This window comes from Haliotis rufescens, unplaced genomic scaffold (genome assembly GCF_023055435.1).
Source record: "Haliotis rufescens isolate VD_foot unplaced genomic scaffold, xgHalRufe1.0.p SCAF_34, whole genome shotgun sequence".
Classification (NCBI taxonomy): domain Eukaryota; kingdom Metazoa; phylum Mollusca; class Gastropoda; order Lepetellida; family Haliotidae; genus Haliotis; species Haliotis rufescens.
The window spans coordinates 4,759,320-4,771,644 of record NW_025964046.1 but is presented as its reverse complement, the minus strand read 5'-3'; positions in this window follow the sequence as shown (position 1 = coordinate 4,771,644).

Sequence of the window (12,325 nt, the reverse complement as noted above, 5' to 3'; positions counted from 1 at the left end):
GATTCCAGGTGCTATAAAAAACGGGCTTTCGCCCAATACATATATTACTGTTAAACCAAATATTATCGGCCAGTAAATGATTTGCGTTGTGTTCCAGTTGAGCGTTTCAGTCCCACCAGGCAGTCAAAATATCTTTGTAGTAATTGTTAGGGGTAATTGGTAGTAGTTTATTTCTTAAGTAGTTACAGTTATGTTCTAATATATTGCCTGCACCTACCGGTAACTTGGGAAGATTAAGATTAAATAGATAACTCCTCTTGGATTTCGAAGTAAGAAAGCGTCTTATCATTGATATTGTTTTAGCCTGGATTGTTGCTTTAATGTTAGGGACATTGAACCCTCCATCCTTTTTTTCACAAATGATTTGGTTTCTCTTAATTTTGTCAGGCTTATTCTTCCAGATAAACTTAAAACAATTTCTTTGAAATGCATTAACAACATCAGTGTTTGGATTTGGTAGTGAACTGAATAAGTGATGTAGCTTAGGAATAATTAACGATTTTAAAATCGTGTTTCTGCCAAGGGGAGTAAGGTTGCGGGCTGACCAAATAGACATTAGCTGTTCACATATTCTAATCTTTTCTGTATAATTTGTTACTATCGTATCATCAAGATCCTGGGTAAATGTAATTCCTAGAAGGTCAAAGTCACTTTGGTCCCAATTGAGATTAAGTTGGGGGCATAATTTCATTCTTGAGCGTTTTTTGGATCCAATCCATATGAGACGCGTTTTTTCAATGTTAACTTTTAGACCTGAAAATCTGGCAAAGAAGTTTAATACATTAAACACAGCAAAGAGACATTGTTCTGAACCGTCTAAAATACATGTTGTATCGTCTGCAATCTGATTAATTAGAAATTCTACATTGTCTATATTTACCCCTTTGATATTTTTGTTGTTTTTATCATTATGGCAAGAATCTCTGCACAGAGAATAAATATGTATGGAGAGAGTGGATCGCCCTGACGACATCCCATTTGTATATCAAACATAGGCGAACCATAACCATTTACAAGTACACTGGATTCTATCCCGTTATATAATGTCATGAACCACGAACGTATTGATCGTCCAAAATTGAAGAAGGCTAGGGTCTTATCTATGAAGGACCAGTCAACTATATCAAATGCCTTTTTAAAGTCGATTAGTAGAAGTAGTCCAGGAATTTGGTGTGATTCTGTGTATTCCATAAGGTCATAAAGTAACCTCGTTATCTCGCCAATATACCTACCAGACATAAAGCCTTTTTGGTCGTCACTAATTAATATATGGAGCACAGATTTTATTCTTTTGGAGATAGCAAGTGAAGCTATTTTGTAAAAAACTGATAAAAGTGAGATAGGTCTCCAGTTTTTTAAAAACATTCTTGGTTTGTTACCTTTTGGAATGCAAGTAATAAGTCCCCTTTTTAGAGTTATGGACAATTCACCTTTATCATATGATTGATTTATAGATCGGATTAAAAATTTGTTGATATCTGACCAAAACAATTTAAGAAATTCAGCAGTGAAACCATCGGAACCGGGGCTTTTATCATTTTTCAAACATTTCAGTGCTGCAAGTAGTTCTTCATAGTCAAGTTTGCCTTCTAGTGATGTTGATAAATTTCTATCCAGCTTGGGCACATTACAATCCTTCAATAAATTTTCAAGATCAACATTACTGACATCATATTTTATGATAGAGTTTTGAATAGAATTTTCTAATTTCTTCTTGAATTTCCTGTTGATTTGTTAAAACATCTCCATATTCGTTTTGCAGACAAGAGAAAGATTTATTTATGAAATTTCTAGACTCTAACGATAAGAAATATTTGGTTGGTTTTTCCCCCTTATCGACTGCGTTTACTTTTGCCCTTATCATAAGCCCTTGCATTTTGATCCTATTAATATATTCTAGTTTTTCATTTATCGTATCAATTTCCTTTAGTATCTTAGATTTGGCTTCAATGTCGTTAGTCGCATCCGTGTCCTCAGTTAACTGATTAATCTTAGATATGAGTTCAGTTTCATCTCTTTCTCGTTGGCGCTTTTTATAAGATGAATATTTAATAGTCTCGCCCCTTATCTGTAGGAGTAGAATTTCGAAAAACATCTGGTCGTCTATGGTAAACTCACTGTCAGTAGAGTCATAATTCTTGTATTGTAAAATTGTTTCCGATATTGTTTTTTTGACAATAGCTACATAGTCTCTGTCCCTGAGAAGCGAGTTATTAAATTTCCAGAATCCTTTCCCCCTGTCTATTTCAGTTAGGGTAAGTGACATTGATACTGAAGAATGGTCTGACATAAAGCTTGGCTCGATCTGAGTAGCTGTAATAGACTGGATCATTTTATGGGACACAAGAAAGTAATCAAGTCTAGCTTGCTTCAATGGAGATGGTTGGCGCCAGGTGTATCTTTTTTCATTCGGGTATCTCTCTCGCCAAGGGTCAACTAGGTCCATTTCATCTTTTAATTTCATTATTCTATCTCTCGCCTTTGGATTATTATTGTGTTTATAATTGAAGGTGTCAAAGTAATACTCTTGAACTACATTCCAATCTCCACAAATAATTATATGATCGCTATTTAGTGATTTTATCGCTGTTTCAAGATCGTTGTAGAAGATAGGGTCGTCAACATTCGGACCATAAAGGTTAATGATAGCTAACTTATATTTATCAATTGTGATTTCGACGATTAAACTATTACCATCATTATCTTTTACAACATTATCAAGAGCAAAGTCTATATTTTTAGCAAATAGGATAGCAACACCTCTTGAATTACTACTATAGGAACTGTAGAAGCAGTGTTTACAGCCCCAGTCTTCCGTTACTAACTTTTCCATATCTTCAGTAAAATGAACATCTTGTAAGCAGTATATAGATGAGCGCTTCTTTTTCAAGAATCTAAACATTTCCCTCCTTTTTTTCCTACTATTCAAACCTCTACAAGTTAGAGATGTTATCTTTATCTTACTCGTTTAAGATAATATGCTAGCAAGGTGTTCACGATGAATGAATGAGAATATCCCGTAGGTACAGTATAGTTAGGGAACATGGATGGATATGAGCAAGAGCGGGAGTTGAGTGTAACATTGTCCAAAAGCATACATACAGCTATATCTATAGCACATGAAAGACTCAGAAGCGTATAACAAAGAGTTGATAAAGATGAAAATTGATTGGTAACTGAGCGTTGGGTATTCATGAAGTCAAGGCTCCACGGATGATAACAATTATCATAGATCACGTCGACAGCTTAAATTTAGTAGCTGTTTCATACTCACACATTTGCATTGTGTCCATGTAATTAATCCAGAAAGGTCCAGAGAATCCATAAAGAAAGAATGTGACACAGAAAACACAACACAGGACAACAGCGTACCACAGAACAACACCGTGGTACTGTGGCCACATGGCTCATCTCTCACTTTGCGCGGGAAGCACGTGCAGATTGTGTGCCTACAAATGTGCCTACAAATGTACTTAGTATGTATCTTGCAATTTCAAGTTAGTATTTTGAAATTTCAAGAAAAGAAAAACAAATTACCCCAAAAGTCTTCCGTAATGATGACTTTTCGTGTCATAATTCTGTAGTAATGATATACGTGGGCTTGAGCCAATGGTCAACTCAAAGAAAGGAGATGATCCTCAATGAACCTTGAATATTTTAACACAATCAGTATCATCAGCGAAACTAAGACAAACAGATGTATATATCTTACCCCGGCTTTTGCAAAATCTCCCTTTATATGTGAAAACCAGTAGCACGATTTGCCATGATGATGAAAAACAACTGGGCATGCACCTGTGTAATTAAAACATTGTATTTTATAAATTATCAACAGGAAGCAAACATATTACAGGAATAGCAATATCACCGCGGGGGACACCAGAAATGGGCTTCGCACATTGTACCAATGTCGGGAATCGAACCCGGGTCATTAGCGTGACGAGCGAACGCTTTAACCACTAGTCTACCCGACAGCCTCTATTACATGAGGGGGCACGGGTGGCCCTGTCGTCTGAGGCGCCGCGATTCGCTGTGCAGAGTTGCGTCCCTTGGGCACGCCAGAAACCTATGATTGTTGGTTTGAATCCCGGTTCGCCCCAATAATATTTCTAGGTTTGTCAGCACCATACCCGTGCTCGTGGGTTTTACCGAAGTTGTAAACGTCTGAGACCTGCATAATTTCGGGCTTTCCTCCCACATTAAGTTGACACGCCGCAATATAACTGGAATACTGTTAAAAGCGGCGTTAAACCCAACTCACTCACTCACTCTATTACATAAATAAGAAGATACAAGACCTACCTTCAGCAAGTGTGCAGCATGTGACGATCAGCATAAGGCAGGCAAACGTTCTCATCTTGATGACAACAGCGTTCAATTCATGTGACTATCGCCGGCAGCTACAGCCAGGTACCATGCGAGCCTCTTTTATAGTGACGATACTTGTATTGCGTTTGATCACACGTTGCAGAACCTGGCAGATTTACATGCACGCGCGAAACAGCAGGACGGGGCGTTCCTGATCAGCTCATTGAGTGGGCGAACTTGATTTTACGGCGCAATATTCCAGCTGTATTGTCCTACAATAGTTAAGCCTGAGTCAGCATGAGGACGATCCATGCTCACGGGACACGATGGTATCAGTCAGGTAACACTTGCATGAACAAATCTGTATTCGTGGATTCAAAAACTGATCCTGGGGCTTGACTTGGCTTGGCCCCGGAGTCACCAACGACGGTGGAATATGTTACCCGTTGGAGTGATATGTTAAGAAAGGAAGAGGGGCGAAATGGACTTAATAAATTGAGAATATATGGATGTTACAAACAAGTAAATGGGACAGAATACCATGTTTAAAACTATAGATCGGCACTAGCCAAGTTTAGATGTGGCGTGGCTCCTATTCGAATGGAAACCGGTCGGTACGAAGGTGTACCTGTCCACAATAGAAAATGTTTTCACTGTAATGACAGCGTAGAAGACGAGGTCCATGTTTTGTTTCACTGCGTATTATATGATGATATCAGGGCAACTCTTTTTAATGAATGTATTGCAAAATCTTATAATGTTTTAGATATACCTGATATCGACAAACTTTGTTTAATTGTCAGTGACTCCGGTGTGTGTTTTATACTTGATAATGTCTGCTTTTTTATTCTTAATCGTAGAAAGCATCTTTTATATGGATAACGTTTTACTATATCATCTATATATCATTTATGTATAAATTTTATGATAATTTGTCTCTCATAATTCTGTTGAATGGTTCAGAAGTGAGACGTTAATAAACTAATGTGACCCGTGAAGATCCGGGGTAGAATAGGTCTTCAGCAACGCATGCTTGCCGTAAAAGGTGACTATGCTTGTCGTAAAAGGCGACTAACGGGATCGGTTGGTCAGGCTCGCTGACTTGGTTGATGCATGTCATCGATCCCAATTGCGTGGATCGATGCTCATGATATTAATCACTGGATTGTCTGTTCCAGACTCAATTATTTACAGACCGCCGTCATATAGCGCGAATATTGCTGAGTGCGGCGTTAAACAACCAACCAACCAACCAAACAACCAATAAACTATTGTCTGTCTGTCTGGAAGTCGTACATTGTACACACATGCGGTCTCAGCAACTTTGCAACTGTCTGAAGTGGGTGAGTTAGTGAGTGAGTTAAGATTTAGCGTCACATCGGCAATATTTCAGCCATATAGTGACGAGATCTATTTTTACATCAATAATAAATACATTTTGAAAATATATTAACCTGTCGACAAAGGCCAGTAAAACAAACTAGACTATCACAGATAGGAACATAAAACTAGCATGGAACTGTAAAAAGATGTAACAATACACAAGATATGATAAAACCAGGCTATTGATCGCCAATCACTGAAGATAGGTCACCATACTGGGGCCATGGGGACTTACAGTACCTTTGCTACCTGCATGGACCCCAGCAGGATTTATACCATATCCTCAGTCGCTGGCGATTGTGCGCATTTTTAGCCAAAATTTAAAAAGACAGATATTCTACGTTTAAAAGACAAGGAGATATAAATATTCATTTAATGAATAGGGACTTACAATATCGTCTCAGGGGGACTATGATTTTACACTCCTTTAACCCTCTTCGAGGATAGAGCCAATAACAATCTCAGATATAGATATATTCCACCTAAATTTTAAAATGTTCTTGAACAAGACATATCAACATAATTGCAAATTGTTATACAATTCTATTTCTTTTTTAAACAAAACAAGAATTAGATAAAAACTTTTATCAGCCACTATCAAAGATGGGCTAAACTTTCTTATTTTGCTCGGCTGTGTGGAAGCAAAAACTCGTACAACCGAGTGTGTTTTAACCAGAGATTTCTTTGGAAAATGGAAAGGGTCGCTTTTATTTATAATGGTATTTTTCACCATGTCACTACTATATGTTTTTATTGGCAATGTATCAGAAACCGATCTGAGCAAACAAACCTTTTCCACTCTACAACACAGACATCATTGTTCCAGGTAGCGTCACGGGGTGTTAGCTAACGTGAAGGTGTCAGTGACGTCAAGCGTCCAGGTGTCGAGTGAAATGGTAACAGGCTTAACAGAAATATCGCCATGATAGCTACCATCGTGCAGGATCTGATAGCCATCAACTGTGGGCGCGAGGACCAGTCACGCAGAAACTGTTATCTAGCACACCATCTATCTCTGGGCTCCCGGACACCGGATACAGAGGGGCGGGGTGTGAGGCAGAACACTGAGGTGAAAATGCACACATCGAGTAAACTCAGAATACACGAGGTTGATCAACAAATACAGCATTATCAAATATCAGTTATTGTTTAATATCTTCTCTCTCTCGTTGACGTTGGACGATCGAACACAACGTTCAAATTACGAGACGATGAACAACTCGTAAAGGAATCCCTTGGTCAGGTAACAGTAGACACATGGAGGCATTGTGTGGCCACAGTGGTTGACGAGATAGAGCCACGTTATTGGTCACGAGATGGCCAGCAACAGTCCAACCTATAATAGTGGCAGTCGGTTCAGGCACCAGCAGTTCCAACGACGAGATCTATGGCATGAGCGAGTCAGATTGCGACTGAAATTATCATGAGACGGCCCCTCTAACGCTCTGTCATTTCCCCTACCACAGAACGTGCAGTGCATGCGTGCTTGCTCTGTGCCTTCCACGGTTTGTCCCCCCTACGTCTCATGTACACATTTCTATACAAAATTACATGATAGTTTCTTAAAGAACTTCATCCGTCATGGGTCTTAAACTAAACAAAATTCAGATTTTGTTTCCTACAGGGTATTCATGGTCAAGTACCGTATTGATGTTTCGTACACTTTTCTGGATTTCGAGTTATTTGCAATTCATCGTTCTCATTTGGAGTCAAACGGACTGTAGATCTTGATTATCGATCAGATCGTCTTGACTTGGCGCCACCATTTTGTTTGAATCAAATGTAAGGGAAATGGAATCTGATAGAAGCGGGATAGAAGGGACATAACTCCTACTGGCCACGATCGAGGCTGGAACTTTGTAGTCAGTTAACTCCCTTGCATCGGGAAGATGGGGACATCAAGGGTTAATGGTTGTCAATCAAGTCACCAAGTCTGAGACGAGTCTCAGCACTAATGCCATCGAGTATGTGAGTGAGTTGGGTTTAACGCCACTTGTAACAGTGTTCCAGTTATATCACAGCGTGTCAGCTTAATGTGGGAGGTAAGCCCGAAGTGATGCAGGTCTCGGACGTTTACCACTTCGGTGAAAAACCCAGGAGCACGGGTATGGTGGTGACAAACCTAGAAACATAATTGGGAGGAACCGGGATTCGAACCCAAAATCATAGGTGTCTGGCGTGCCCAAGGGACGCAACTCTGCACAGCGAATCGCGGCGCCACCGTACTTGACTTTTTGAAGAATTGGGAGGTTGCTGTTGTCTGATCCAGACTTAACTATGAACAGGCTGCAGACAGTAGTGAATACTGTTAAGTGCGGCATGAAACAACAAACAAATACAACATGTCAACCGAAGTTTTGACGACAGTTTAGATAAAAGGAACATTCCTTGCGAATACTTTGGATATTGTCAATGCGAACAGCTTCATCTGCTTGTGTGCCTCTTCACGATTGGACGAAGGCGGCAACAAATGATAAAATGAAATTACGTTCTGCTGTTTTAATAAAGAATTTATTATTGGATATATTACAGAAACCGTTAGATTTGATCTCTTGCAAAAACATTACATAAAAACAGCAAATCCTAAAGAACCATTGTTTTAACCATAAGATTATTACTATGACATACTATGCTCAACATTACCACAAACACGTAACTTGGAAATGTTATTTCGATCTGATCAATATTCACTCCAGCAGTCCACGCACATAAATAGGTAACATATGGTAATATAGGTAATAGGTAATATATATATATATATGAAAACTTTTGCGATTGTTCTTCATCAACAGTACTGAGTTAACGACTTTCCGCCAACATATACATTAAACACGATGAATATGCTCCAATCAATACGGTTGTTTGATTAATGAAATCCTAGGATTTTCAGAACTTATTACTTCTGCGCAAACTTTGCCTGCCTTTCGCCCAAAATTTGTTAAAGCAGTAAAAAAAAATGGTGGTCAATATTGATCAAAACCTTGCAGCATGATGTATTTTTTTCCTTTTGACTAGCAGAATGCAATTAAACAATAGCTAGGTGAGTGAGAATTGTTCAACGCTGCACTCCAAGCAGACAAAATCACAGCATCGGACATCGGAAAATGGCTTGACAGATTGCATCTTATAGGGACTAGAACCCGGGCCTTCGGCATGACGAGCACGTATTTTAACCACTAGGCCACCCCCAATATGCGAAAACCAGTTGTGTTTAACCATCTCTGAACTTTGTGATTTGAGCATGCACACCCATTACACTTATCAATAATTTCAGGCTACCTTTAATTCAATCTCACTGATATTAATAACTCCAAGAAGCAGACTCCGATGTACGATTCTAACTACAGTAAACTACGGTTATAACGAACACGCTTATTACGAACGGACGGATATGACGAACTTACTTGTTAGTCCCGACTATTTGCTGTAGTTATGCTGTGTATATGCTTGTAACGAACTACGGTTATAACGAACTAAAAATAGTAGTCCCTTTGAGTTCGTTATTACCGTAGTTATATAACAGCGTGTCAACTTAATGTGGAAAGCCCGAAGTGATGCAGGTCCCAGACGTTTACCACTTCGGTGAAACCCACGAGCACGGGTATGGTACTGACAAACCTAGAAACATAATCGGGGCGAAGCGGGATTCGAACCCACAATCATAAGTTTCTGGCGTGCCAAAGGGACGCAACTCTGCATAGCGAATCGCGGCGCCTTAGACGACTGGGCCACCCGTGCCCCCGGAAGTGATTAGAATTATAAACAGTGGGAAGCTCTTGTATTTCAGAGCATGTATTTTTCGAATGACTACGCCTAGTCATGCATTCCACACCGGGTTGCTATTCAAGAGAGGATAACCTATGGTCATGGTGTAAGAATGATCCATGGACATGAAAATAAACAAACAGTGCACATACTTATAACGTTTTATAAGAAACATTTTCTCTTTTTCTTCAGTTCATTGAGGAGAACATCAGATACCTGTTGTTGAAATTTTCTCCCTGACCTGAACATTTAGAAACATAACTTATGTCATAATTTATCTTACTTGGATAATGTAAACAGGTATTTTTTAATCAGTTAAAATGAACAAAAACAACTATCATATCATGTGTCATTATTGTATCATTGCCTGTCATTGCAGCGGCCATAACATTTCCGTGTCCCGTGATGGGATTCGAACCACGGACCTTCTGATCAGAGGACGGACACCTTGTCCACATGACCAAAGAGGTTAACCCCGTCAGCAAGCTGACAAGGTAAGGATGTCATCTGTGGGATGACTCCACGCCCTGCTTCATTATGTTCTTTGTCTTGCGCGGCCCCTTGTATTAATTGGCTTGTTTTATATACTAAAAACTACATGCACGTCAGCCATTGCACTTCACAACAATCAGAGCACGTCAATGATCGCATCTGATCAGGGCACTTGGGACTAAACAACGAATCTAAACCAGCGCTATATTCCTTCAGAGAAAAGTGTCATAATCTACAACCCAGTGTCACCCACCACAGGGGTGTCTATCTGTCATTATAGCTAAAATGGATAGAATTATCATAAAAACGCCCGCATGTTATCAGAAATGAGCGGGCCACTGTAACATGATAATGCCCTCATATTGCTTGACGACGGGCCATTGTCACGCCCGTTGTTAGGTGACGTCATTGGGAGTGCACCTTTTCATATGCCGAACGCTGATAAAGGAAGATGGCGTCCGATTGTATCGACACGGCCGAGACCCTTCGTGAGATTGAACGAGCGCTTCACGAACCGAAAGACTCGATTTGGGTTGAACAGGTTGAAGTTAGCGATATATTTGAAAACAACAGTGATTTAGATGAAGAAGAACTGGATAAGATTCAGATGGAGGGGAAATCAGAAAATACAACAAAGCAGACTGCGTGGGGAGTCAAGGCCTTTACCGGTAAATTTGTGCCCTGTTAGATACTTATTTATCCGATATAATAAAACATTGATGATTTTCAAATATATTATTGATTCCGTTAACATGACTAGATCTGTTCTTTGAAATATTTGTCAAAATTTTCTTCTCATCATAAGCTTAATAGTTCACTTGTCATTCTTTTCTTTCATTCTAGACTGGGCTAATCGGCGAAAAATCATGGTAGATTTTCAAAAAATCGATCCCACTGAAATGGCCCAAATTCTCCGAAAGTTTTATGCCGAATATCGGACAAAGAAAGTAGAACTGCCAACTCTCAGCACCCTGAGATCACTTAGAGCTGAGAGATTGAGACATTGAGAGACCCTCCCAATTCTCACGACATCAATATCATGGCCGACAAGGAATTTATTGGTGCAAACAGCATGTTTGACTGGATGTATTTTGATCACTACACCATAAACCCTGCTTTGAGAAAGGCGATATGGATAAAATATCTGATTACTTTGGAAATCTAGAAAACACCGACCCGACAAGGCTTGTTGAAATGGTTTGGTTCAACCTATGCTTTCATTTAGGGAGGCGGGGACGCGAAGGATGGAGAGGTTTTACTAAAACTACACTTCAACTAAAATGTGATGATAACAATCAGCACTATCTTACCTTTGCATCGGCTGAGAAGACCAAAAACTGGCAGGGGGGTAGCAATTCCGATCAAGATTGCTCGGATGTCCGGATCTATGAGAATGAGTCAGCAACAAATCCGGTTAGAGTCTATCTCTTCTACCTGTCAAAACTACATCCAGATTGTGATGCACTATTCCAAAGTCCACGCAAGTGCTTCCAGAAATCCGGGATTTGGTACAATAATGCTCCTTTAGGTAAAAATACCCTTAGCACCATAATGCAGAAAATATCGAGAAAGGCAGGTTTGTCCCAGGTGTACACTTGTCACTCTGTCCGGGCATCCACAATCACATACCTCTACCATGCCGGTGTTGACACCAAGCAGATATGCAACATCACAAAACACAAATCGGAGGAATCCTTGAAACACTACATCTCTGGATCTAGCAGCGCGCAGAAGCAAGCCTCAAGTGAAGTACTACATGATGTTCTTGTACCAAAGATCCCTGCGGCTGATGTTAATATTCACTCCCGTGAATCTGTAGCTGAACGCCATGTCTCACATCATCAACAACAGGTCGGCATGTCCTACGGATCGTTTGAACTTGGGTTTACTATGGGCGCCATTTCTGACTCATTTCCCTCAAATGTACCTGTTTCCCGTTTAGGGGGCTGTATGAACTTTCTTGCCAGTGCCAATCTTAACAATTGTACCATAAATTTCAATATGCAGCAGTGAAATCCTCCACAGATAACGCTGTCGAGCTACAAATGGCGGCTAGTATTGACAACAAAGGCCAAGGTCGAATGTCGTCACGTTCAATAGTGACGTCATCTGGTTTGTTCAATGACGTTTCCTTATTTGTAAAAGTGTGTCAGTGACATTTGTTGTGTGTTGATTGCAGTAAATGTTTCAAAACCGATGTTGCTCTTTATTTTTATTTGATAACAAATTCCATCCATTTTAGCTATAATAACGGTAACGCTCTTTTCCTTCCTTCCTCGGGCAGTTAATGGAAGACCTCAGGCTTCTGCAAATGATAATGCCCTGAAAAATAGCGTTACCCTTATAATAGACAAAGACATAAAGTCTCCCACCCGTA